Source organism: Notothenia rossii, assembly GCF_949606895.1.
Source record: "Notothenia rossii genome assembly, chromosome: 5".
In the NCBI taxonomy this organism is placed as follows: domain Eukaryota; kingdom Metazoa; phylum Chordata; class Actinopteri; order Perciformes; family Nototheniidae; genus Notothenia; species Notothenia rossii.
Window position 1 is genome coordinate 25,301,223 of NC_136903.1, and position 27,066 is coordinate 25,328,288.

Sequence of the window (27,066 nt, forward strand, 5' to 3'; positions counted from 1 at the left end):
GGCAGAACCCTATTATGCTTTTTGGGGTTTTCCCTTTCCTGTAGAGCTTATAAACATTTGTATGCATGTGAATGGTCTTCAAAGGCTAAAATCCCTAGGTTCATGCCAGAGAGTGTATCTTTCTCACATACTCCCATCCCCTGCCTGAAATGCTTTGATTGGACCCCTTTGTTTAGCTATGTAACACGTGCGCTTCAATTTGCTAGTTCCAACACATTATAGGTGAAATGCTTAGAGGTGGGACATTTCTCAAAGGGTTTGGCCAATCACAACAGAACCGGCCAGCTAACCAATCAGAGCATTGTGACATGTTAACATGTCACAATAGAGGCTCACAATGCAAATAGGAACCTTACAATTAGCATAATATGTCATTTTTAAATAGGAGATTTTTAAACAAACCTGAGTTGTGCTACATCTTACAATGCACCATAAAACGTTGTCTTGCAGACTCGGCCAGGTAAAAAACAATACTCCGCAGCTGTTGCAGAAGAGTGACACTAGACCTCATATGAACACTCTGTCACTCCGGAAGCACAACTTTACTGTTACCCACACAGCACGGCGGGAACAGAGGACATCTTTAACTCTATGTCCCCCGCATAGGAAAGTAGACATGGGGCTTAGGCACAGCCTGTCTGCCTGCTGTGTTGCATTTAATGCAGTATCTCTCCTCTCTCTCTCTCTCTTCCATGCACATACACACTACTATATACTTTATTCAGTCATCCCTCCCTCTCTCGCCCACCCTCACACACGATCTCTCCACTGTCGTTCCCTATTCACACACTGACCTTCAGCTGAGCCAGAAACTAGCCTCATAACTTCTTTACTCATCTGATTCACATTCGCATATGAATAATAATTCCATATTGTCCTTCCAGGGACAAGACGCCTTGTTCACTCCACAGGAATAGTAAGCTTATCAGCATTCATACCTGGCTGTGAATCCATTAATACTACAGTTACAGCTCAATGGTCAAATGTAAAGCTTTTGGATTATGAGAAATAATGGTCAAGCTCCCTAAAGCCTAGGAGAGCTATCAAAATTCAACGATTCACTAAATGACAGCCATAGTTTGAAGTGATTGCTTGGTCAAATGTTACCATTACGAAACTATGACCTTTGTTTCAACCTGTCAAAGTGCAATTTATTCAGCTCTGCCTGTGTGTGGTCTTGTTTTTGTATGCCCGTTTTTTAGGTCAGTCTATGAGCCGGTGTGGGTCAGCCGTTCCTAATTCAGTCGGTCAGGAGTTTTATTTCCTGTTCTGAATGTGCTCGGCTCCAGTCTGTCTCCACTGTGGTATTCCTGCCACATCACAGGTGGAGGAAAAGAGCAACTGCACAGAATGTTAAAAAGAAAGAATTAGGGGGAAGGGGACTGTCCTTCTTTTTTGTATCATATATTTCAACAAGACTGAACATCACATAATGGCCAGCATTCTGTGACAGCATATGCACAATGTAAAGGAAATCTTAATGTGTAAAGAGGAGGGAGACATTTTTGGATTGACCAGAGTTGTTTGACAAGGCGCCACAGGCATAATAATATGATATTTCTTATTATAACACAGGGAGAGACATACAGTTTGTTCCCTCACACAGACTGTAAGGAAGCAACATTATGAGTCATGCCAGGAGGCAGTACATCAAATAGTACCAGAGTTAAAGGTCTCGCTGCCCTTTATCTAAACTACTTTTCCGGTAGGAGGGACAACACATAATGTGACTTTCACGTTCAACTTTTCCTCTCTATAGCTACTGTGCAGCATCCACATTAATATTCATAATATCAGCTCAAATTTCATACCCCAATTCATTATACAGAGGAATTTTGTTACTCAAGGTGAACTCATGCAGTGAAGGGGAAATGTATATTTGAGGATAGGAAAACAAACTCGACCCTTTTAACCTTCTGCTAATATGTAGGGCTCAATGAAATATAATCTGCCTTTAATAGCTCATGCTGTAAAAACATATTGCTTCATACGTTATATATGAAATATCAAGGCAGGGAATGGCTTCACAGCTACACTGGGTATAATATTATTACCATGCATTGTAATTGTGATTTGTTTATCATTAGTGGCCTCATTAAAAGATGCTATTTTTGCCTTCAATCACCTTTGTTTTCAGTCTTTTTTGTTGTTGTTGTAGTAACGGTTTATGCTTTTTTCCCTGAGAAATCATAAAAGGGCAGCCTCTGTGAGCTGTGGTTGTCTCCACATATCACAGCTCGCAGACACACTCAGCCTGGGAGCTTTAGTGGATACGCGATACAGGCTGTTAAACGAGCCTCCGGGATCACATCCACAAAGCTTCTATATAGCAAAAGGATCTGCGATCACTGTCAGGGTCACGTGACAATGTTATCTGCGCGGTAAGATATTTAATGCATTCCTGATATGTGTCTAGAATTAGGTGAGTCCTAAGCTCCAGGCGGGACAGACTGACATTGAGGGTTTGAATGTCGGCCCACACAATGACAAGCTGAATCCGTGGGGTGTCAACATCTGTGACAGCCTGGAAATCAGGGTCAGAGGTGTTTCCCATCTGCCTGCAGCTTTACATCCCATTTTTGTATATCCCAACATGCCTCCGACCCCAAAAATCACCTCTATTTCTGCTTATTGTTGCACATTTTCAAGCAGCTTTGGAGGAAATTGAATTAGCTTTAAACTGTGCTGACAAGGAATTTCAAACAGAAACAGAGTTCTCTATCTACAGTGGGTTTGACGCATTCAAATCACATCAGATAACATCCATAGAGCATGAAGGAGACACAAAAATACACAAGTGACTCAAGATAATTGGGCGATTCTATGTTAGAAGCATCTGTGATGATGAAGTTGCACAGTGACACCAAGTCTGGAAAATTAAATGTCTTCATCAAGTGTGTTATTTTTTCAGAATTAGCTATGGAATAGCCAAGCACACTGCGGAAGCCCAGAGTCATCTCCTGTTTGTTTGCATGGGTAATTGGTATTATTAAAAATACGTTATACACTTTTCTTTCTTCCTGCTCTTAGATTTGTTGTTCCTATAATGCGCCTCCACGGGGGTAAACATAGCTACAGGGAATAGTTATTTTGTTTAGTGAAACAAATGAGAAATATATTCAATGTGACACTGATTTAATACAGCACATAACCAGATATGAATCCTGTTAGGTATTAAAATGAGAAATACATTTTGTTTTAAGTTGTTAATGAACAACATATCGTATCAGTGTATTTGAAATAGAGAATCAATTGGGAATTTTACTCTGATGAAATTTGTACAAAGAACTAAACACTATATTTACATTTTCACACAGGCACATACAGTACAAAGCCAGCTGAATAGTCTTTATTCTGAGCTCTGCGGCTGGTTAGCCACAGCACAGATGCAGGGCATTTGGAAAACCAAGGAATGATTTAAACACCTGTTAGAAAAACCAACATTAAACTGAAGGATAGAGCCTTTTGATGTGGGTTGACACTTGGGGCAATACATACTTAAATAAATGAGCCAAATATACGGAGCCCTGGAGGGTTCATAGAGAGAAAAATAAATAAAATGAGGCATGTGTAGGAGATGTAATTCGTGGTCTCAATTGAAATAAAACGAGGCTTTATTCATTTGTGGGCACGATATACTTTCTCGCTCGCACAAGATACTTTCTTATGGTTAGACACATCATGTGTGTGTATGTGTTTTCAGAAGATATGAGGATAGTGGCGTTCGTTCTGGTGCACTGCGACAGCATTTAGAACTAGCCTACATCGAGATTAAGATAAAACAAACTTCTTTCACTTGGTAATACACACATGGAGTTAGCCAGATGTGTGTAAATTACTGTTCATTGTCATTTGAAAACAAATGCTGGTGTCTCACACACACACACACACACACACACACACACACACACACACACACACACACACACACACACACACACACACACACACACACACACACACACACACACACACACACACACCTTCCTGTCAACAGCGTAAACTTGCCTTCAAAATAAACGTATCTAAATAAAACAGGAAGTTAACCTAAATTACATTTAAGACATATACAACTGCAACGAAAGTAACAAAAACAATGTCATATCCTTTTCAGTTTCACAGAACACAAATTGGGTTATTTACACATCATGCGCCCTGGTGACCGGACATTTAAAACGAGTAATAGGGGGAATAATCGGGCAGTTTGATGTTAAATTACATTACATGTTACTTGTTAGACGCTTTTATCCAAAGCGACTTACATACTCAATACTGTGGACAATCCCCACAGGAGCAATTTGGGGTGAAGTGTCTTGCCCAGGGACACAACGACATGCTGACTGTAGTGGGGTTTGAACCTGTGACCATCTGATCCCAACACCAAGGCTCTACCCACTGCGTTACACGCCTCCTGATGTGTATAAAGGTGTGTGTGTGTGTGTGTGTGTGTGTGTGTGTGTGTGTGTGTGTGTGTGTGTGTGTGTGTGTGTGTGTGTGTGTGTGTGTGTGTGTGTGGCTAAAAAGTAGCAGCCTAGATCTCTATTCAGCTGTTCTGAAGGTAAACACAGTGAAGGTGCTGCGTAAAAGACACAGCTCTCTGCGAAGATACTGTGAGAGTCATGGACATGAATTCATAGATCAAGGCAGACTGGTTTACAGACTCTCCTGTTTTGCGAATCCGGTGCTTAAACAAATAGCTCTACACATCTGGCCAAAATCTCGCTAAAATGAAGTCCGAGTTTAAAATATATCTCAAATAATTGATGCACTGTCATTTCCCGACATAAACATAACAGTCTGCAATGAAACGGTTGTCTCCTGTGCGCTCCACTTCCTAGTTGGCGCACCGGTTACTTTCTCATGCGAACGAGAAAGTATATCGTGCGCACAAATTAATAAAGCGTGGCCTCGTTTTATTTAAATTGAGGCCACGAATTACATCTCATGCGCACAAATTAATAAAACGTGGCCTTGTTTTATTTATTTCTCTCTCTTTGAACCCTCCAGGGCTCCGTACAAATAGGCACAAGCTGTTACTTCAACGTAAGTACTAGCTTAGGATGTCTGAAGCTGGTGATTATTCATCTAATTTGTAATATTTATGGACAGATATAACATCATTTTTGACGGCCTCAGAGCCCTGTTGCTTTTGTCACATGATTGCTACTTTGTCGCGTTGCCTTAATTTGTTTTAAACTGGCGGCTGAGCCTCGCATTAACCACTGTGTTCCTTCACTGTCATAGCTTACACTACCATACTCATTTCTACCGGCTAGAGCAACATCAGGCTTTTAACATTAGCCTTTGTTTGCAAAATGTAGCAATATAATCCAAAACACATTTCTATCGTCCCATTGATAACAGGATGCCATCAGTCTCAACCCCCACACTACATATGGAACGTGACGTATTTTAAAACTTTTTAATAATTTTGGCATCAAATCTGTCAAGAAGTATCCTACATTTTTGAATCCCCATAAGTACTTAAATTATTAGGGCATTAATACCCACAACCAGTAGTAATTGTGTTTGTCAGTGGGGTTGTGATGGGTTAATCCGAAGGGGTATAACACCGAAGAGACGAGCAATACATTCTCAAAGTACGGTTGGTGGCACTCTAGCAGGCACATTATTTTTGCTATAAATTATGAAATTGAGCTGTAATAAAAAGTGGTTATATGGAGGTACATTTGCACCTGATAAAAATAATAAAAATCCATTACTCCCACACATGTTTTAATATTCTGATACGATGACACATCACGTCAATCATGAGTCAGTCACTTTATATAAATGCTGCCAAGGTGGGTCCAAATGCAATTTAAATAAAATGACTCTCCCTTCAAAGGTAGTGTTACCTGATTCAAAGTGAAATGTGAGTGTGTGAAGAGAGATAAGCCGAAAATGATCATAGCAAACACAGAGGGATCACACAGCGTTCAAGTGTCATCTCTGCAGATTGATCCCTGGTACATTTGACAGGATTAATGCACAGGTTTGAACAGAACGTCCTCTCGACAATGATTTACCCTGATAAGAGAATCTGAGCCCAGCATGCAGATACAGATAGAGTGATTACAGTGTAGACGAGACCTATCTGCCAGGACCTTCGTTAAGCAGGCCAACCCAATCCATGGATCCATGTTTAACGCAGCCCTGAGTGCAGGTCTGGCTCAATGGAGACTCATTACAAGGCTGGCACGCTGATCCCAGGCCCTGCCAAGACTCACATATCAACAACTGCAGCAGGTCAGATGCAAAATGACAGGATTATATACTTCCACTTTTGTGCCATAACACTGCAATGCAGTTTTCTATATAGTTCTCTGGTAACACCACAATATACCAACTAACCACACTTGCAAATAGTATAAAACAATATAGTTGTTGTCATTGCATGAAAAGAAGAAGACGGAATATCACACAATATCTTAATTTAGACAGTTGTTTGATACCTTGCAGCAGACAGCATGGCAAAAAAAAAAAAAAACATAGACACAACTAAACAGATCCTCTATTCATAGTCCCACATATAAAATGTTAAGATGTCCTTGTAAATATAATATGACTGAGGATATACATAATACGTTCCTTCAGTCACAGCCTACAAAGCAGAAAGTGAAGAGGGTATTGCCCTGAGGTGACTTTATTCCCATGACAATTTGTATCTTAAATAATTGCTTGATGGTTTTAGGCCACTACTGGATGATAGAAGTCAGTGAGAGAACTAACTATGGGCATTTAGTTGAATATACAGTATCAACGATTGGTTGAGTTCCTTTTATGGTCGTTTTGTGTCGTTTTATTGTGCTAATTGTGCCTTCGAAAAATAATTGAGATGAAGAAGAACTTCTTACAGTAGATGATATTATAATTTATAGTTAACAGATGGAAATAGGATGTTGTACACAAGGGCGTTTATGAATTGAAAATAATGAGAATGTCACTCAAGTTTTGTTGACTTCAGCTTTATGGCAAAGTTTAAAAGAGCTAAACGCAAAACTGCTTCTTCACATCAAGAATCACCTACTGAGAAGACAAGAGCATCTCTTAAATGGCCCAGTGCAAGCGGCTTTTCGGAGTGGCCTAATAGTTCACATCCAGCTGCTCCGCTCTGTCACTTAGCCTCTCCATCTACTCCCGTCTTCCCAAAGCCTTAGCTACCCACTCGATAAAGCATCCTTCCGCTGGTTAAAATAGACAACTCAGCTTCGACACAGGTCCTAGATGGACATTACCATTTCTGTGACTTTCCTCTGTCGTACCCAAGGGTTTTTGAAGAGCTGCCACTCTTACTTGCCTTGCCATCTGTCGGTGGCTTTGGTGATAGGAGGTCATTTCAGGTAGCTCTTTACAGGGGAACAAATGATACGGGCTCCATCAATTTATGATGGCTTGCGTTGAAAATGGAAAATAAGGAAATAGAATTTGCAATGCCTTGATCATGACTTTAAAGAGAGGCGGAGGAGATGCTCTGTTGATGGCATCGGCTGACATTTAAAGTCCACAACAACAGCAGCACTAGAAGCAGTGCCTACTTTAAAACAGCAAACTACAAAGGAAAGGCAGCGGCAATATTTTCGAACTAGCCAGTAAATTCACAGTTGATAATGATTAGCAGACAGACAAGTACATTATTCTCACAGTAATGGACCCTTAAAATGCATAAAAGAAGCTTACTGGCTGAAATGATGGCAGACTACACTGCTGAAAACTGTTAATGTTACAATTTTAGGAGAATACAACTTGTGAAATGGTGAGACACAATAAAATCAAACATTGAGCTACAACTACATTAGCATACTTATTTCCTTTTATTACTTACTTTGTTTGTTCAGTAGTGGTAACCTTCCATTCAACACTCATGCTCGCCACTCAGGTATAAATCAAACAAGGGTACTGTATGACCTCTGGATCACAGTCAGCCACTCTGCACATTTTTGCCAGTGAAGAAAAGGGCGACAAGTGTGGACGAGGTACAGTGCTCCTGCTGATGAGTACTTTTTTTTTTTTTGGCCACTCAAAGGACTGTGTGGCTGCGACCCTGCTCTGTGATTCAGGTCACTGAGCTAAGTGGATAGCTGTCGGACATGCTCAGTGAGGTCAGGTCAGCAGCCACCATCGCTGGCATTGGGTTTACAGCAGCAAACTAAACAAGGCAATGCTCTCTAAATCATAACCCCAATCTCTCAATTTGTGTCTATGTCCTCTGCTAATTTATTCTTCTAATTTTTTCTTTGAGCATTCCCATCCTTCCAGCTCTCTTTTGTCCGACTTTTTTGTATAGTGTACAATGCTAATAATAGCCCAGGCTTTTATTTGCTTCAGTCATATACATATATACATATATATGGCATAGACCCTTTAATTCCTTTTTTGCACTGTAGAAATACAATCATTTGGTTTAAACCAATATCAACATTATTTGGAAAACAATTAGGTTATCGAATAATATGTAAACTGAAAATAACTCATTTGATCTTGGTCCGATACACCCAGCACACAGACACAACTCCCTTCTATATCTCACTTTAATACACCATAACCCGGCTGAACTGTCAAACTCAGAACTATCCCACTCCCACTCCCCCTCCCCAGCCATGGTCCTCTAACTACATTACGAGTCCACCACCACACTCCCCTTTGAATGTCATGGGGATCCAAACCACAGCGCCTCACACTCAGGGATCACTCCTTGGGACATATTTACAACCTCATGCACTTTACGTCTCTTGCATTTTCTGGTTGGATGTAAACTGCATTTCGTTGTTGTCTATGCTACGACAATCAAGTTGAATCTAACCTAATCTAAATAATTATGCTTACCCAAAAGTGATCGGTGGACCCTTAGGTACTAGAGATGTTAAGATTCACCGATTCGCATCGGTGCACCGGCATAAACGTTCAAGATGCGAGTGCACCGATTGAAAGAGTGCACATCGGCTACAGTTTGGGTTGAACTCGCGATGCATCGATTGCGTAGTGTCTTTGCATTGGTAAAAAGCCGATTAATTCATATAATATCCCCTCATCTTGTCAACGCTCAGCAGAGACGATCTTGATCTTTGCTTCGCCACTACGGAGGCCGAGAGTCTCAGATATCAACACACACGGAAGTCGAGGAGAGAGAGAAACACAGCGCATCGAAAAATACCTACAAATCAAACATTTGGCAACACTTTGGATTGTTCAAGAAAGACGGTCAACTTGAAAAATCGCTCGCAAATTGTTAACGATGCCGAGCCGCTTTAAAGTACACAAGTAGTACGAGGAACTTAGCGACGCACATAAAGAGGCGACATGGTGTCTGCGGCTGAAAAGAGAAACCTGAAAGTTAGACATATGAGTTAAATCACTCAGTGAGGTGTTCTCTCAGAGAGAGTGGTGTTTAGTTTACAGCAGCCTGTGACTGCCAATAACAGTTTAAATGTCTTCCTTACTGTAAGCAGTTATGAAATACCTGTTTGTGAAAGGTTATTTGTATTCTTTATTGTTCATATAGAAACCACTGCTTTCTGCTCACTGGTGAGTTAGTCTGTGAATTAGTGTTAAGCACATCAGGCTGACAGCTGTATGGGCATTGCACTATGGTAGTTGTTATTTGCACATTGTTAATCCTGGGCAATGCATCCTTAAATTGTTTAACTGTGAGGCGTTATACAATTGTACTGTACTCTGGAGAGTTTTTTAAGGTAAAAAAGAAACAGCATGATGGGATGCACAGTGCTAGTAGAGAGAACCAAATATGTAAAGCACTTTTTTGTTAATGTATGATTTGCTGCATATAAGGAATAAAACAAAAATCCTCTGTCGTACCATATTGAAGTATCATTATTTTGCATCGTGTTGAATCGCATCGTATCACCCCGAATCGCATAATGTTGAATCAAATCGTATCGAACTGTATCGCAACAGGGGTGAATTGTATGGTATCGCCTCGCCTGGTGTTTCCAATGTATCGTTAATGTATCGTATCGTGGCAACGTATCAAGATGCGCATCCATCGGCCTCAGTGATGGAGATGCACATCCCTATTAGGTACAGAAGAAATATAAATAATTGGGGGCCCCCACTAAAGGGTGTCATGTCAATCTGGCAAAAGTTATGCTGCGTATGCTTTTTTCCCCATCAAAAACATGTAGTCACAACAGGGGGAATAAAAGCCACTCTGCCTCTCGTTGAGCCTCTTACAATCTTTATAGTTACCCATTTTCTCCCAAAAAAAATCATCCCAATCTAGCCTTATCTTTTTACAAGTGCTTTTAGCTTCCCAGTGTCTCCTTCTCTTCCCCTCCAGCTCTGTTGGTGTCCTATTGGTTTGGAGATGAAAAATGGTGGTCCTGCTGTCTCATGGCTTGTAAGAGGCTAATGTGAAAAGTGAGTACACAACACTGCGATATGTAAGTCGCTTATGCTTAATGACTAATTCCTCTGTGTTGCCATGATTCCACTTGTTTTAATTATCCCTTTGTGAATTGCTTTCTAAACAAACAGCATGTCACGCTGTGTGTTTGAATGAGACTGCATGCGGTAGTACAATCTCTTCCTCTACTCCAGTGGTGGGGAACCTGCGGTCTCCGGGCCGTATACGGACCCCGAGACCATTTGGTACGGCACTCAAGGTCATTTATAAACACACGCAATTAAAAAAATTAAAGAAATCTAGACCGCAAAATAATTAAACAAGCGAGTGCCTGTTTTTCCTGGCCAAGGTCAGGGTCCTTGAACACAACCCACGCCCACGCCTAACGTGTCATCACGTGGTATATTTCTCGTCTGACAGGGGTGCAGTTCTGAAGGAGAGCGACAGAACGCCGCTCCGGCACTTCAGAAATTGCAGCCATAAGAAGCCGTACACATGCTGCAGTTTTTGCGTGGCTGTGTCTGAAAGCCCAGTGGCGATCTGTTCATCTGTCATATTGATCATACAGTCAATAACTTTGTTGTTATTAGCATCTGGTTAGCTAGCTATGCTAACCATGCTAATAAGAAGCTTTTTCTACAACCAGTGAGGTAAAGGCACATCTTTATGTGATCATTATAGTTATAAAAAAATAAGAGAATAAAGTAAACAGGTATAAAATACTATATGACAGTAAAAAAAAGTTGTTATTAATAAACAAGAATAGTTTAAAAGGGGAGTGATTTGTAAAATATCCATAAAGAAAAAGAAAATCTGCTTACAGTTCTGTTTCATGGGTGTTGAGAGATGTATCCATAGATCTCTTAATGTTGCTCTCAAAGTGCACCAGATTGATGCTTTTAACTTCAACATTTAAAAACAAATCTTCCCGGGGGAGGTTAGGTCCCCCCCACATCAGAATCAGAATACCTTTATTTGTCCCACAGAGGGGAAATTTGCAGCGTTACAGCAGGAAAGAGCCACAGACAGCTTAGTGTTGCATATCTTACATGCATTAAAAAAGTTATAATATAATAAACAATATGCTAAAAAAGTACTAAGTTATAATATAATAAACAATATGCTAAAAAAAAAAGATAAAAAACTAAAAAAGTTACATAATTTTCAAGATACAGATCAAAAACAAATCAAATCTACAAATCAAATCCTGTAGCAGTTCTTAGGATTTAGCAGTCCGGTATATATTACAGTTATTAAAGATGGCATATGTATATAAAGTATATATTGCAGATAAAGCACATATTGCAAATAGTTTGACGTATTTAATAGCAGCAAGTTACACAATTTACAAAATACAAGATACATACCTTGTAACAGTAACAAGGGTTTAGCAGCCAGGTATAAATTACAGTTATTAACGGCATATATATATGGATTTAGTGGCCAGGTATAAATTACACAGTTATTAATGGCATTTATAAAACGGACAAGTCAAATCAAGCAATCTGATTGGTTCTTAGCCGTGATATACTGAGCGTATACCACAGGTAGAATTGTACGTTACTTTTCACAACAAGTCAGTATCCCTCCGCGTCTAAGAAAAACAGTATACCGTTGGGCTGAAAAGCCTTTTCAAACTGGAACAAGAAAGCAGCGGAGAAGTAACGGGACAGAAACCCTCCTTTTTGACGCAGCGGTCCAGACATAGACATCAAACGGCAAAACATATTCAGTGTGCTGTTCCTTTGGCATTAGGGCAGGGATATCTAGATACTTTCCAAGGTTTGACATAATGAATTGTGCTACTTTTAAAGCAAGCAACGATGTTTTCAAATCTGTAATCAAAGAGGTCCGCAAAAACACTATCGACCAGTCAGATTGCTTGATTTTACTTGTCAGTTTTATAAATATATTTGCATTTCTTCCGCTACGAAACAAACTTACAAAGCATAAGATGGAAACATTTAAGATTAACTTCGACCTCCGGGGGGGTCTTACTATGGAGGAGTGGATTGAGCAGTGTCTATCTCCAGAAAAAAGCACCTAACGACAACATGCAGAGCTACGTGAAGAGCAGGTAGACCAACAGGAAAAGTACCACCATTCAAAAGCTTTCTGATGCGGGTCTTGAAACAAAGCAGAGAAATTATGACCGTTAGTGGCCACAGGTGCGAAAGCTCTCTCCAGAGCTACTGGAAGCCGAATCTCGGGGACCGGAGAAAGTGGAGCTATATTCTCGCCACGCCAAGCAACAGCCTCGAACAACCTCAACCTATACAAGTGACCACGTAAACCATGCTACTGATGCTGGACAGTTTTTCAGTGGGTGCACAATAAACAGCAACATACACATTAATGTAAATAAACAACCAAATAATGGATCAACGCTCTCTGTCTAATATGTTCGCTAGATGTTAGTGTTGTTGCATAGCAACCACCTCGCACTATGTTTCGTGCAGAAGGCAACGGAGGGACTATTTTATTTTGAACATCAATATTTACTAATAAAAACTATTTAAATTAGAGTGTGTATTCGCGTCGGGCCGAACCACGCCCCTTAGCTGTGATATAATGAGCATATACCACGGCCTGTCGTGAGCTATTGCTTAAATACATATTGCACATATAGCACATATTGCACAAAGTTGGTTTGTATTTAGCAGCAAGGGTTGTTATAGTCTGTGTTGTGGTGTGTGTAGGAGGGTATACTAGGGGCAGTGCTGGTTGTAAAGTCTGACCGCTGCAGGAAGGAAGGACCTGCGGTACATGGATAGGAAACTAAATACGGTTGCAAACATCTTGTGTCCATATCTTTCTGTTTTGGTGGTCATGCCACAACCGTGCAAGTGCATGCATACGCGAGTCATGGTGAGATATCTGGATTAAGAGGTTGCTTTTTCTTTGCACAGCATGAAAGAAGGACGAAATTAATGGGCTGTGATTTTAGTATTTTTAAGCAGAGGTCAATAATTTGTACGGCCCTGGGACGATGTTGAAAAAATTGAAATGGCTCGTGAGAGGAAAAAGGTCCCTCACTCCTGCGCTACTCTTTTTGTTGAGCCACTGTGTGTTGTATAGATTTGCATATGCATCCATGTGGATTTTCCTTTTTTGTCTGTCGTTGCCTAGAAGGTCCCTTACTGTCACATTTTTCAAGGCTCACTTTGCCTGCCTCCTGTGTACTCTGCACACAAAACAATAACTCTTGCCTTTCCCTGCACTACAGCAAGTCACGCATGCTTTCTACCATCTCTGCAGACAGAGAATAACAATTACAGCAGCCAGAGGAGGAGGAAGGTAAATAAAATAATAAAATGCACTTGGCACATCATAGGACTCCAACACCTCCACATGATTCCCTGGGAACAATGAAGCCCTAAGGGTTAGAGGGTAAGATGAGGGGGAAGCAGCCTCCCCCTCATCCTTGCTTTGATTTCCAGCTATATTGGCTTTAAGGTGTTCCTGGCCCTGTTTGTTCTGCATCCGAGACACATAATTGACACACAGGTCTGCAGCATCAACATTTATTGCAGACACATTGTTATTTAATTTGTAAAATGTCTTTCTGAGATGTCAAGGGGATATGTCTAACAGGGGCTACATGGTGTAATCAGAATAACTTAATTATCAGTGGTATCTTGTTTTGAAAGCATGTCATGGTTACATTCTGGTATTCAAATTATACTGCTTTGACAAGAGCTATACACTTATGATCGAACACCCTGCTTTACTCGCCTCCAAGACTGTGAACTGCCTGAGGTTTTATTTAACACTGAAACATTTCAACATTCAGGAGTTCCTGTAGAGGAGTTATTTGTCAAAGAGACATTGCAGTGATGAATGAAGTGACAAAATAGAGAACCCCAATGTGTGCAAGCCAGCCCCATATCACATTTCCAACAAAATCAGTTTGATCCGCACAAAGACTGAGATTAAGAGATACTTTATAATTCCTAGAGCAGTGATTCTCAACCTTTTTACACCAAGTACCTCCTGAGAAAATAGTTGGTTCTCCAAGTACCACCATATGACCAATGTTAAAATACAGTCCATGCAGGACTCTGTCTCTCTCTCTCTCACTCACCACAAGTGAGAATATAAAGAACAAAATAATAACTTATTCTCACACAACAAATGTCAACTGTACACACATGTCATTTCCTGGACCTATACCAAAGTTTGAATGTAGGCCTCCTGCAACAACCTACATCGTAACAGAAAATGTCCTATTGGGAATTCAGTTCCACAATAATAATGAAAGCCTCCAGGAGCAGATGAGCCTAAGGGCTAATAGCTCATCTTCAGTCTGCTGATGTTTACTATTGCCATTTCTGTGGTGGCAAAGTAAAAAATAAAAGAGATAAGAAAAAAGACAACAATTAAGGACAAGTGTGTGCTTTTTCAGCGTTTGACCTCGGTCACAGCCTTCTCTCCATTATTTGAGCAAATGCCTTCTTCCAGTCACTTCTCTCCTCCATCACAGCGGCTGTGCATATCACTTTTGCGTTGCTTGCGTAGCCTGCGCTTGTGCTCGGTTGATCACTGTCCTCCTCCTCATTCACTTGACTTTCGCTGGTGATATTCTCCTCTGTACCTCTCTTCCGAATACCTCCCGTTTTGAGCCACGTTTTTAACATCATTCAGCTTTCTTTTTTCTTTAGCTTGCTTGCAACGTTAGCGGGTAGTGAGGTCGTAATTAGCAACGCCAGAAATAAAATAAAATAAATGTTTTCGTTTCTAAATCTAAAAACAGCAATAGCCTATTAGAACTAATTTAAACCACAGTTTCAATGATCTCAAGCTTATTTTCATTCGTTGTAGTATTTTGATAGTATGATTTATTTTTTAATTAATGTTATTCAATCAAGCCTCAAACTGATGGCACTTGTCCCTATAGCCTGTTTTAAATTGAAGTTGTCTGAGGTCCTTACCATCAGCTGCTCTTGCAGTAATAATAGTGTACCTTAATGTCCCAAATGTGCACAATGTAGTGACTGCTTTTCGTCTTTTTGTTTACTTAGTTGTGTTTCCTGTATTTTATATGTCTGTGTTATGTGTAAAGGTTAAAGGTGGGGTAGGTACGTTTGAGAAACCGGCTCGAGATACATTTTTTGTTATATTCCATGGAATGCTCTTAACATCCCGATAGCAATGAATATCTTAAGTGCTTTGAAAAAAAATCCATTAAAAATGTCATCTGTGGAAGGCTCTGTAAGGAAGTGGCATATTTTTCCGGTTGTGTATTTTCAAATTCTAGCTCACTCGAGCTGGTTTCTCCAAAATGACCTACCCAACCTTTGAATAAAAAAAAAAATTAAAAAAAAATTAATCATTTTTTAAATTTTTTAATTTGTATGTGTCAGAGTCCTCCACGTACCACTAGCAGGAGATGGCGTACCACCAGTCGACGCGTACCACAGGTTGAGAACCACTGTCCTAGAGGGAGATAATTTGTATTAGTCGTGTTATAAATTAACATATGCAGACGTAAAAAAAAACGACCTATATAGGTTCAGCAGTGATAATCTCCACATATTAACCTGTTAAGCCCTGAGCCTGTTTTTCAGGTCGAAAATGACATTCCCAGAACAAAAAAGGACTTCTGGGGTCATTTGGGTGCATTTTCAATATCTCTGGAACCCATCGGTTGATTTTGATGATTGACATCTCTTTTTAACCATTAGAGCCAATAGAATCGAGGGGAAGTTCCTAAAAATCCATCTAAACATTACCCATTGGTGAATAGAGTGATGCTTAGCCAGAATGCCCAAAACCCGAAAGCTGTCATACACTCTCGTAGCTATCATAATAGCTATATATGAAAACTCAGTTTTTGCCATAAATATGACGATGGATTACCAGTAATAATTTCAAAGTGACACACCTCGGATTAACCAATGGAATAACCTTCAGCAGCGTTTTTATCGTTTTAATGCCATTGAACACAACTTTTGATCAGAACAACAGCAAAGGTAAGACAATGTCCCGTTTTTGCTCCGTAATGCTACGTAGTGATGTGTGGGTTTGCTTCCCCTGCCGCGAGTCTTGGTCGCGCTCAGTGATGATACTTATGCTACGTTCACACCAGACGCGATGCGAATATTCGCTTCACTCTAAACGCTCTTATCACATCGCTCTAGTCGCTTGAGTTTCACCGCGGCTGCCAGCTGTTTACTCGCATCATTCAAACAAAACGCGCTGGCTCGGGAGCTACAACCACAACACAATGAACATATTTTACCGTGATTAAATTGTAATACACGTTTCTAAATGATGCCGACGTAACAACATACTGATACCGGTTAGTAAAAACCATGAATTAATGCTTGACAAGTCTGCAGACAGACGGCAGGCGAAAAACCTTTTTAAAATGCTTGTTTTCTGAATGAAGATTGGGTCGACCAGGCTAAGCTAACGTTGTATATGCTCACTCCACACTCATAACAACGGCCTACAGACATAAATAAACCAGCGACTTTATTCGCCATGACACAGACAGTCTGTGGTTTGTACTTGTTTAACTTCTGTACAGTTGCTGAACAGATATTAAGACCTGTGATCTCTGTGTGCTAACTGCTAACAGCTAATGGCTGATGTTTTTTGGTTGAACGTCAGTGACTGCAGGCTGAGATCGTCACCTCTGATTGGCTTCCGCGAGAACGCGTCACGTGAATTTGACGCTCGAGTTGAAAAATGTTAACTCTCACATTTGACACGGCCCCCTTCAATCGCGTGATTCGCGCCGCGTCCACCGCTTTATGCGCGCCGTCGGAGCGAATTCGCGTCTGATCGTGTCTCTGCATTGACTTTACATGTAATCGCACCGCCCCCAAACGTCGCATCGCGTGCGGTGTGAACGCACCATTATACCCATATAATCTGTGGAATATCAGCTTGCTAGCTGACCTCTTGTTTGTGCAGATCTGTAGTATTTCTACCATAAGTTCTGTGCTGACTGCGTTAGCATTTTTTCGCTCAGGGCTCATTTAGAAGATTCTTGTGAGACTTGTGTTTTGTTTTGGTAAAAATTGTTCGTATCGTCAGTTAGCTGAGTTTCTTCCCGTTAAGTGGGTTTGACACATGAATAGGTTTTTAAATGTTAAGAAGTCCTGGGACACAGTTTCATGAAGAAAAAAAACCAGCAGCCCCTACGGGTGTTGTTAACCTAGACAGGTTAACAACCTAGACAGGTTAACAACATGTGGCAATTTTTTAACCATAAATGGCTGCGCATCACCACAGCTTAGCTAAAGGCGGACTCGTGTTGGCGTTTGAAGTAGTTTATTTAGACACTTGTTAGAAGCCATTGTTTTGACAAATAGAAGCTTCAGATATTCACAGTTTGAGTGTTTTCAAATCTCGTAAGCTTGGGTTATCACATACCTTCATTTGGGCTTTTAACCACACGTAAAACAATTCAATTCAAAATAAGGGAATCACAAGTGGTAAAATGCTAAGTCTTTTCCGGGTATAAGGACTTTTTACTACACCAATCTATTGTTCAGGTCAATGGAACAGTTGGGGGTTAGGGTTTGCTTTGTTAGGTTTCTCAACGGCGAACTGGCCCCTTTCTGCACTCTATACCTTTGGTCCAATTGGGACTCGAACTGGCGACCACTCAGCCAAGCCAAGTCACTACCGACTGTTATACTGCCACCCCTAGTGTTTAATACCAGGACTTGTAAAGAAATGCAATACCGAAACTGGGAAAAACTAGCTTACGTTCAAGGCTGAAACCAGCACATATTATTCGTATCACTACAGAAATGCATAAGTCTGTAAGTCCTTTAAGGCCTCACAGACCAAAAACTGTCATATTTCATGCAGCTAACAAAATGTAAGCAGCATGCAAATGTTATGTTACAGTATGTTAATTCTACATTGATTTACATACATTTCATTATTTAACCTTAATATATATCAATAGCAAGAGCTAACGCTCTAGAGCAGTCAAGTTGGGATTGTTGGGTTATTGCATATTGCTCCTCGTGTTTAGTGTTGCTTGAAATAAGACCGATGCAGTCGAAGTTATACTGTACTTTAAAGCAAGTCAATTCCCTGTGATTACCCATTGCCTACCTTGCATTAATAAAAAAAATTATCCTCATGCTCTCACATTACTTGAGGGGGTGCAGAGCATACAAACATGCACATTAGCCTCTTCTCATGCACAGGCATGATCACAGTGGCTAACTTTTTTGCCATTTTCTCACATTTGCATAGTGATATCCTCATCCAACCATGACAATGGTTAAGAACTAAGTTCACTTGTCAAGGGATCTACTGGGCTCAGTGAATTTGATACAGTGAAAGGGTTTATGGCTAATTCTCCCTTTCCCCCCCCCCTCTGTTGCATTCACTAGTAGACTGTAATGTATTCCGCCTCTACTTCTCCTGTGTCTTCATTACAAATACAGTCGTAAAATGCAACAGCGAAAAGCTAAGATACATGCCAGTGTGTGTGTGTGTGTCTTAATGATAGGGGTCCACTGAAAGCTGAACTCTTTTATATGAGACTGCAGTTAGTGCTCACACAGACAGACTCCAGTCTGACATTGGCGTCCCAAACACATCACTGCTAAAGCAAATAATTACACAGAAATACTTTATATTAGCATCAAATAAAACATATTTCTCTAAGCAGTCCGCACGATAGCTCTCCCACTCTCTTGCTCTCTTCGTGTCCTTCCAAATCTTTTTTTAGAGTCTGAAATTAAATGTTCTAAAGACCACAACATTCAATTAAAAATTACATCCCTAATAGAAGCAAATGGCTGTTTACCAAAATAGAGTTCAACTCAGGTTGGGGAAGAGGTTTTCAAAACCAAGTAGTATGTTTGGGCCACCTGCAGTGCTGGGGTTTTCCTAACATTATACACATGCTGTAGTACCATACCAGCTGTGCAACATAATGTACTATAATACAAAAATAAATTCACCCACATCATTATCACGCTGTTACCTTACATTTTGAGAACAAATGTGTTTGTTTTTTAATGCCTCTAAAACATGTTTAACAGCAAAACTATATCCAAAGATCCATTTGAACCTCTCACAGAACTTGTGCAAAGATCTTATCTGACAAGTTCCCATTCTCACTACTTCCAAAACACATTAATTTTCCCTAAAATCTTTCAATTTATAACACTTTTGCATTTCTCTTGTTTTCATACCATGTGTTGGAGAAACTGCTTGTTTGGGATGTCTTCTGTAATAATTGTAGATACTGCGAGGTGAGGAATTTCTATACAGATGATCATAATGGGAAAGTTTTCCTTTAAGTCCTTATGAAAGATAAAGGTAAGACACTTTGTTATTACACAATGCATATTTTGTAGCATTAGGGCTGCAGCTCAAGAGTGTGTAGTCAACAGAGCAAGATAAGTCAATGTGAAGAATAATCAAGTCCTCATTTAGGTGGTGACAAATGAGTAGCCTTCAGGGCCGATGGGACACACCAGAACATAGAGTTAAAGAGGCAGGATATGCTGTGGCGTGTCTTCCTCAAAGCTTATCAACTGGAAAGGTTACCAGAGTCCATTTATAGACTTGCAAATAGACAAGCCCATGCACACATTCAAATATGCACATGTGCGTGTGTGTGGATGTGTTAGTTTCAGCTCGACAGGGACTTAGGTCTTCACACAAGGTGAAAGAGCAGGGACATTTATTCTCCCCAATGGCAGAATGGTTTTACATAACATAACGTATGATAGCTTGTGACATAAGGGGCCGCATAGTTGTGACACTTTGTATCTATGACTTGGGAAGACCTGGTGGCGCTGGTGCTAAAATATCTTCTGTGGTCATCTCAGGGCAGGGGCTGATCCACTTTATAGAGCTGGCACAACCACAGGGTGCGACATAGAGTAGAGCAACATGGGATAGAGCTTTTAGGTAACAGAATTCTGCATTGCCAACTTTAACACGTTCCTCCCTCTGCACATTGCTTTATGCTTCGCAGGGGCATGGGCAGCCGGAGGGATGGAATCACTACAGTTCTGTCCAAATGCCATATATCATCTAAAGACCCATTACTCTGAATCATGTGAGCTGCAATGAAAAATAAGCCCTGCAATCAGCAAGGGTAACCGAGGCTAAACGAGAGTCCACATGTTCTGCAATTGCTATCATATTAGGGGGTTGAATCAGCAATTTATGACACTGCGTGAAACACAAGGCACATGGAAGTATGGATCTGAGCTTCTGATTAAATAATAATAAGAAAAAGATTCAATATTCTCTCAAAGAAAATAGTCATGGAAGGGAGGGGTGTTAGCAGGGGTCTTAGAACTATTAAGCTTTAAAACTTATGAATTCATTACGGTTGGCTATAGATGAAAGCAGCGCTACATCACAAAATGACGAAAACAAATAATTGTCTTCATGCCGAAACGTTGTTTTATCATGCCTAAAAGATGCAGTGTTGCCTATTGAATCTCAAACAACAAAGTGATCCAAAGTTCAGATTGTCTTTACTGTTACCTAAATAAAATATCTGTGGCTTCAGGCCATCAACAGAGCGGAGGGAGATCATTATCAATGGGACCCAGTTAGTCAATAATGTACGTACAGTATGTCTGTGGGAAACGCTTCAGCATAGCTCAATTATGATGCCAATGAGTTTTAGATGAATTGTCAATTGCAGTTGTAATATTTAAAGTCAAATTAGTTACAGGACGTTCATTAAAATGTAAAACTCTCAAAAGCCACGGAAACACAAGTTTAAGTGATAGCCTAATACCTGCCAATCATCTACCAGCAGGCAGATAGGAAATATATCCACTTTAGCTTTGATTGAACTATACATCTACGTCAATCATCTATGACAAAATGTAATTATTTGTCTGACTGACCATCATTATTTGGGTCCTCGTATAAAAAAATGCACTGTATTACTTTAGCAAAAACCAACAGAACAGGAATATAGCGCCAGTCAAATGATAGCTAATGTGTACACCAAAAAGGGGAGCGACCATGTTGTAGAGGTAAAATATTTGCATGGGTTGTGTTCATCCATACCTCTTACCAAACTTACATCAAGGTGAGACTGAAAGGACCAACATCTTCCATGCTTTAGATTCTCAGGACATCAAGGGGACCTCAAGGAAAACTATAGACATTGATTTCACAAGAAAGTTAGATTGCAATCTTTACAAGTAAGTTGTCATGCAGGTAGAGTAATTGCTGGAGATTTTGTCAATATTTTTCAATTGAAAAAAGGAGGCAAATTCCTTTTTGGTTTCTGTTTAATCAATCTCTGTTTCTAATTACACCTAGTTGATAAGATGCAGACAATATTTGATACATTTGAAGATTTTAGTGGCATATATTTCTCTCTTTCTTTGTCTCTGCCTCCATTATTTAGGTTTATGTACGGTTTAACTAAGGTTTCTCACTGAAAAGGTGTGCAAACCTTATCTAATTATATGCAATTATATTTTATGTTCTGCCACCCACATAATAACGATAAGATTGTTATCAACAATCCTTTGCTTTTATAGCAAAACACAGGTATTATTGAACGTTGCAAAGCACACCATCAGTACACACTATAATTACCTGGAGTACACTATCTACTCCCAGCTCTCACTTAAAAGATATCTGTTCTGGTAGGATGATGAGAGTATGACTTTTGGACTGCTAGGTAATAATGAGATATTGAGTTGGAGAGATGAATAGCTTATTCTCTTTCCGGTGTTATCCTTTGAGCCATGTGATAAATAACATAAATTAGACTCTAAAAATGATTTCCCTCTGGATCACACAGTAATGGTTTAGACAAAACATAATAATATACCCACATTTTAAAATCAGGAATCAAGCATTTACATGTTCGCTTTCATAGGGTGTTAAGATACTGGCAAATTAAGAACAAGGCAATGTTGAGCACCCAATGGGTTCAACGCATGGTTGCACCGAATCTAAAATTCTACAAAGAAACAAACCGGAGTTGTGGGTTTGCAGACATCTCCTGATTAACAATTTAAGGACACAAAGTAGCCTAAACATCAAGTGGCATTTGGTGCTGCCAAACCACAAGCTTGTAAGTGTCTTTCATGGCTCAGAAACACGATTGCCCTTCACTTCACTAACTAACTAGCTAGAAAATGTACTCTCAGAGCAAACTTTTGTCATACATAAATGAAGGTCCATTCTTTATTGAAGCCCATATTTAGCAATAATTCATGGTTTGAATGAATTGGCAGTTTACTTAGATGGGACCCCATCTGCCTCAACACTGGGTAACTCACTGTTGTTTTGATTGTTTTTGGTTGATGAGTCCACTTACAAGTGGGTTTATAACTTTCACTAATTAAAATCATCTTGCTTTGTAACACATTTTATATCCTCCTTAAAAGGTTAATGTTTCAATCTATTTGTAATGCTTTTGAGTGAGTTGAGTTCGTCCACAGCTATTGGATGGATTACCATGAATGTGGTACACACCGGCAGTTGTTCCTTTACGCTGTAGTATACTGAATGCCCTTTTTAGTCCTTTCAAAAAGTTAATCCAGGAGCGGTACAACAAAGTTACATTCAGGCCAGTAAACACACATAGGTAAACAAAAGACAGCGGCTGAATATCTTTGCTAAGGGATTACATCACTTGTTTTTTTTCTTTCTTGCCGAAACTAAAGGATATGTAGAAGATGGCCATGAAAAGGTCAGTGGGTTTAGGCCTCTGGTGGGCACTTCACTATGTGTTTACTGAATGAAATTCTGGCATTGAACATTTGGTCAGATTGTTAGACATCATCTTTGAACAAATGGGCCAAATTTAACTTACACATTGCCTTTACATTTATACATTTGTATTAATGCTTCTATATGTTGGAGCTTGTATATGTTTGTCTATGTTTGCTTATGTAGTTTTTTAAAATATTTTAACTTGTATTCCTCGGGATTGTGAGAAAAAGCATTTTGATTTCCCTGTCTTTATCTCACAAACAGAAGATTGACAATAATGTTAACCTTGACTTTGAAGATGCATTAGGCATGTGGCACCTTGTGTTTAAATGTGGAAATTGAAAAATAGGAATAAAACATGTTTAAATTCTCTAAGCTAAGGAATCGAAGAAGGTCTGGTTCAAGTATCCAACCAAACTATTGTACATTGTTGGACCCCTTTGTGACACCCAACATCTTCCTTCCCCTGGAGCTGCTGTGTTACAGTACATTGTTCAATGCCTCCTGCATTGAACAATGGGGAGCATTCAGGAAAAAGAGACAGTCAATGAGTACATTGATTTATTACCTTTACCTACGAGGTACTGGATGGTGGCAGGGTCTCCCTGCTTGGCTGTCCAGTATTGGGACGTCATCCAAGTTGAATACTCTCTCCAGCAGTGCGTAAACAGAGGCTGTGGACCAGCTCTCTGGGTGCTTTGGCACTCCTACAATCCTAACATTATGCCTCACTGCGAAGTCCTTTCGTTTGTCCTGCAGTTGCTCAGCCAGATTGGCAGGCAGTTTAACCTTGTGCTCTAAAGGTAACTACCACAGAAGAACAAGATCTGCTTCATTGCCTCAGGAGTGCCACTCAAAGTGACCCACTTTGAAGTCTCTGGATTTAAATACCTCTCAAGGTAAGCTCTGGCAACATTAAAGCCTATAATACAACCATTGTCATTTGGCTCTTGACATTTGCCGTGACCTGGTTCTCAAAAAGATAACATGGCAAGTCCTTCGATGCGGATGAATCATTTGCCCTTATTAGCCTCGAGTTGAGAACGAGATTTACATCAGATGTTCACACTCATCCAAAGCTTGTGGTGGAGCTGGGGAAACAAACTATGGGGCTCAGAATTTCTGATGTGTGATGAAGATTATATATATATATATATATACAGTGGGGCAAAAAAGTATTTAGTCAGCCACCAATTGTGCAAGTTCTCCCACTTAAAAAGATGAGAGAGGCCTGTGATTTTCATCCTAGGTATACCTCAACTATGAGAGACAGAATGAGAAGAAAAAAAATCCAGAAAATCGCATTGTCTGATTTTTAAAGAATTTATTTGCAAATTATGGTGGAAAATAAGTATTTGGTCAGCTACAAACAAACAAGATTTCTGGCTCTCACAGACCTTTAACTTCTTCTTTAAGAGCCTCCTTTGTCCTCCACTTGTTAACTGTATTAATGGCACCTGTTTGAACTCGTTATCAGTATAAAAGACACCTGTCCACAACCTCAAACAGTCACACTCCAAACTCCACTATGGCCAAGACCAAAGAGCTGTCAAAGGACACCAGAAACAAAATTCTAGACCTGCACCAGGCTGGGAAGTCTGGATCTGCAATAGGTAAGCAGCTTGGTGTGAAGAAATCAACTATGGGAGCAATTATTAGAAAATGGAAGACATACAAGACCACTGATAATCTCCCTCGGGCCGGGGGCTCCACGTAAGATCTCACCCCGTGGGGTCAAAATTATCACAAGAACGGTGAGCAAAAATCCCAGAACCACACGGGGGGACCTAGTCAATGACCTGCAGAGAGCTGGGACCAAAGTAACAAAGGCTACCATCAGTAACACACTATGCCGCCAGGGACTCAAATCCTGCAGTGTCTCCCTGCTTAAGCCAGTACATGTCAAGGCCCGTCTGAAGTTTGCTAGAGAGCATTTAGATGATCCAGAAGAGGATTGGGAGAATGTCATATGGTCAGATGAAACTAGACGTGTTTGGAGGAGAAAGAATGCTGAGTTGCATCCAAAGAACACCATACCTACTGCGAAACATGGGGGTGGAAACATCATACTTTGGGGCTGTTTTTCTGCAAAGGGACCAGGACGACTGATCCGTGTAAAGGAAAGAATGAATGGGGCCATGTATCGTGAAATTTTGAGTGACAACCTCCTTCCATCATCAAGGGCATTGAAGATGAAACGTGGCTGGGTCTTTCAGCATGACAATTATCCCAAACATACTGCCCGGGCAACAAAGGAGTGGGTTCGTAAGAAGCATTTCAAGGTCCTGGAGTGGCCTAGCCAGTCTCCAAATCTCAACCCCATAGAAAATCTTTGGAGGGAGTTGAAAGTCCGTGTTGCCCAGCGACAGCCCCAAAAGATCACTGCTCTAGAGCAGGGGTTCCCAAACTTTTCAGCCCGCGACCCCCAAAATAACAGTGCCAGAGACTGGCAACCCCCTGTCGACGGGGGGGGGGGCATGGGGCCGGGCCGGGCCCGCCCATCCAGGATTTGGGCCCGCAGTTTTAATCAGGGCTGAATACAACATTTTAATGGTTTTATTATTATGTTTATGGTTGTTATTTGTAGGGCTCTGTCTTAATATTTATTTTTGTTTTAAACTATGTTGAAAGATTAGTTTAATATCATTTTTTTATTTTGCTATGAAATTCTGAATTCAATTTTGAATGAAAGCCTGCGTTCGAGACTGGTTTTTCGCTGGGTTGAGTCGTGTGGGTTTGTGAGTGAGATGCGGCACAGCAGCCTGTCAGTTTACTCTTGCTAGGTTAGTTTGGCTATTATCATTTATATTTATCTGCAACAATGGATATCAGGAAGTGGTTCATGAAAGGAATATGGCAACTCAGCGCCAGATGCAGGCACATTAGAAGAAATCAGTTACGTTACCAACGTAACTGATTTGCCAGGGACAAGGGAGGCTGGCAATCAATTATATTTTGAAGAGAAATTGACTCAAGCCGGCTCTCTCACAAACTCCTGTTAAGTTTAAGTATTAATATGTCTGCATGTAACTGCACTATAACTGTTCCACAGTAAGAGGGCGCTATAGGCGTAAGGAGGCGCAGCTATTGTAACTGACGTCAGATATCAGATATAAGGGTTTGTTCCCTCCCCTTCTATCTCTCTCTCTCTCTAGCTCTCATGGAGAACAGGTCAAGTCGTGCAATGCATATATGAAAATAAACCACGCCAGTTAAGGCTAAAGAATACCTCGTCGTCATGACCAGTTTATTGCTATACATGTGACTCTGTCAACACTCCGGCTCTGTGCGCAAGCAGACCGCTGCAAACGCTATCTGCCTCGCTCAATCTCTCTCTCTCCCTTTCTCTCCATCGCTCAGCCTCACTCCACCCTGTGTGCGCTCCTCAAGTTTGCCTGCATGCTTGCCCAAGTTGGCACAGCGTTACAAATGTGCCACAAAACCAACCAATGGATGCAGCCTATAATAAGACCGTCAACAGCCTTATGGCAACCTAAAACCCCTCTGTTTCCGTAAAAACAATTCACGAGCGCCTCCCTCACACCCCCCTCGTTAACAAATCTCGAGTGTCTAACAGCCCCTCCCCCCCGTTGGCAATTCAGATTTCCCGGGAAATGTAAGTTTCGGGGTGGGCCCGCCCTGGTAAATCAAATGCCCGCCCAGAGACGTATGTCTGCCGCCGGGTTGTTTGTACCATTTTCAGGCGATTTGTAATCTGTTCTAGAAAAACGATGTGTTTTTTAGGATTTCAAGAAGCATATAGAACAAACAATGGATGTATTTTATGAACATTTATCCATAAAATGAAAGTAGATTGAGATGTGTTAGGAGTGAGTCAGATAGAGATTATTATCTATGCATCTGATGAAGCATTGCATGAAGTCTGTTGATGATCAGAGGCTGTTGGGGCTGCATAAACGTTTTTTATTTTTGTTTTGTAGACAGACCATGCAGGCCTCAGAGAGTAAAACTTGGGCCTGCGACCAGAGTTTTATTGTATTTTGTTTTGAAAA

General features: G+C 40.5%; 1 protein-coding gene across 4 annotated transcripts in view; it reads right to left on the reverse strand.

The window, feature by feature from the left end:
- The window catches only part of tspan9a (tetraspanin 9a), a 211,111-nt gene that overhangs the window by 92,352 nt on the left and 91,693 nt on the right, over positions 1-27,066 (reverse strand). For 2 of the 4 annotated variants that reach the window (XM_079680011.1, XM_079680009.1), the window contains one exon: positions 15,741-15,799. The exons of the other annotated variants lie outside the window; for them this stretch is intronic. The gene's annotated coding sequence lies outside the window, so the exon portion shown is untranslated. The remainder of the gene's footprint in view (positions 1-15,740; positions 15,800-27,066) is intronic. 4 annotated transcript variants of the gene reach the window in all.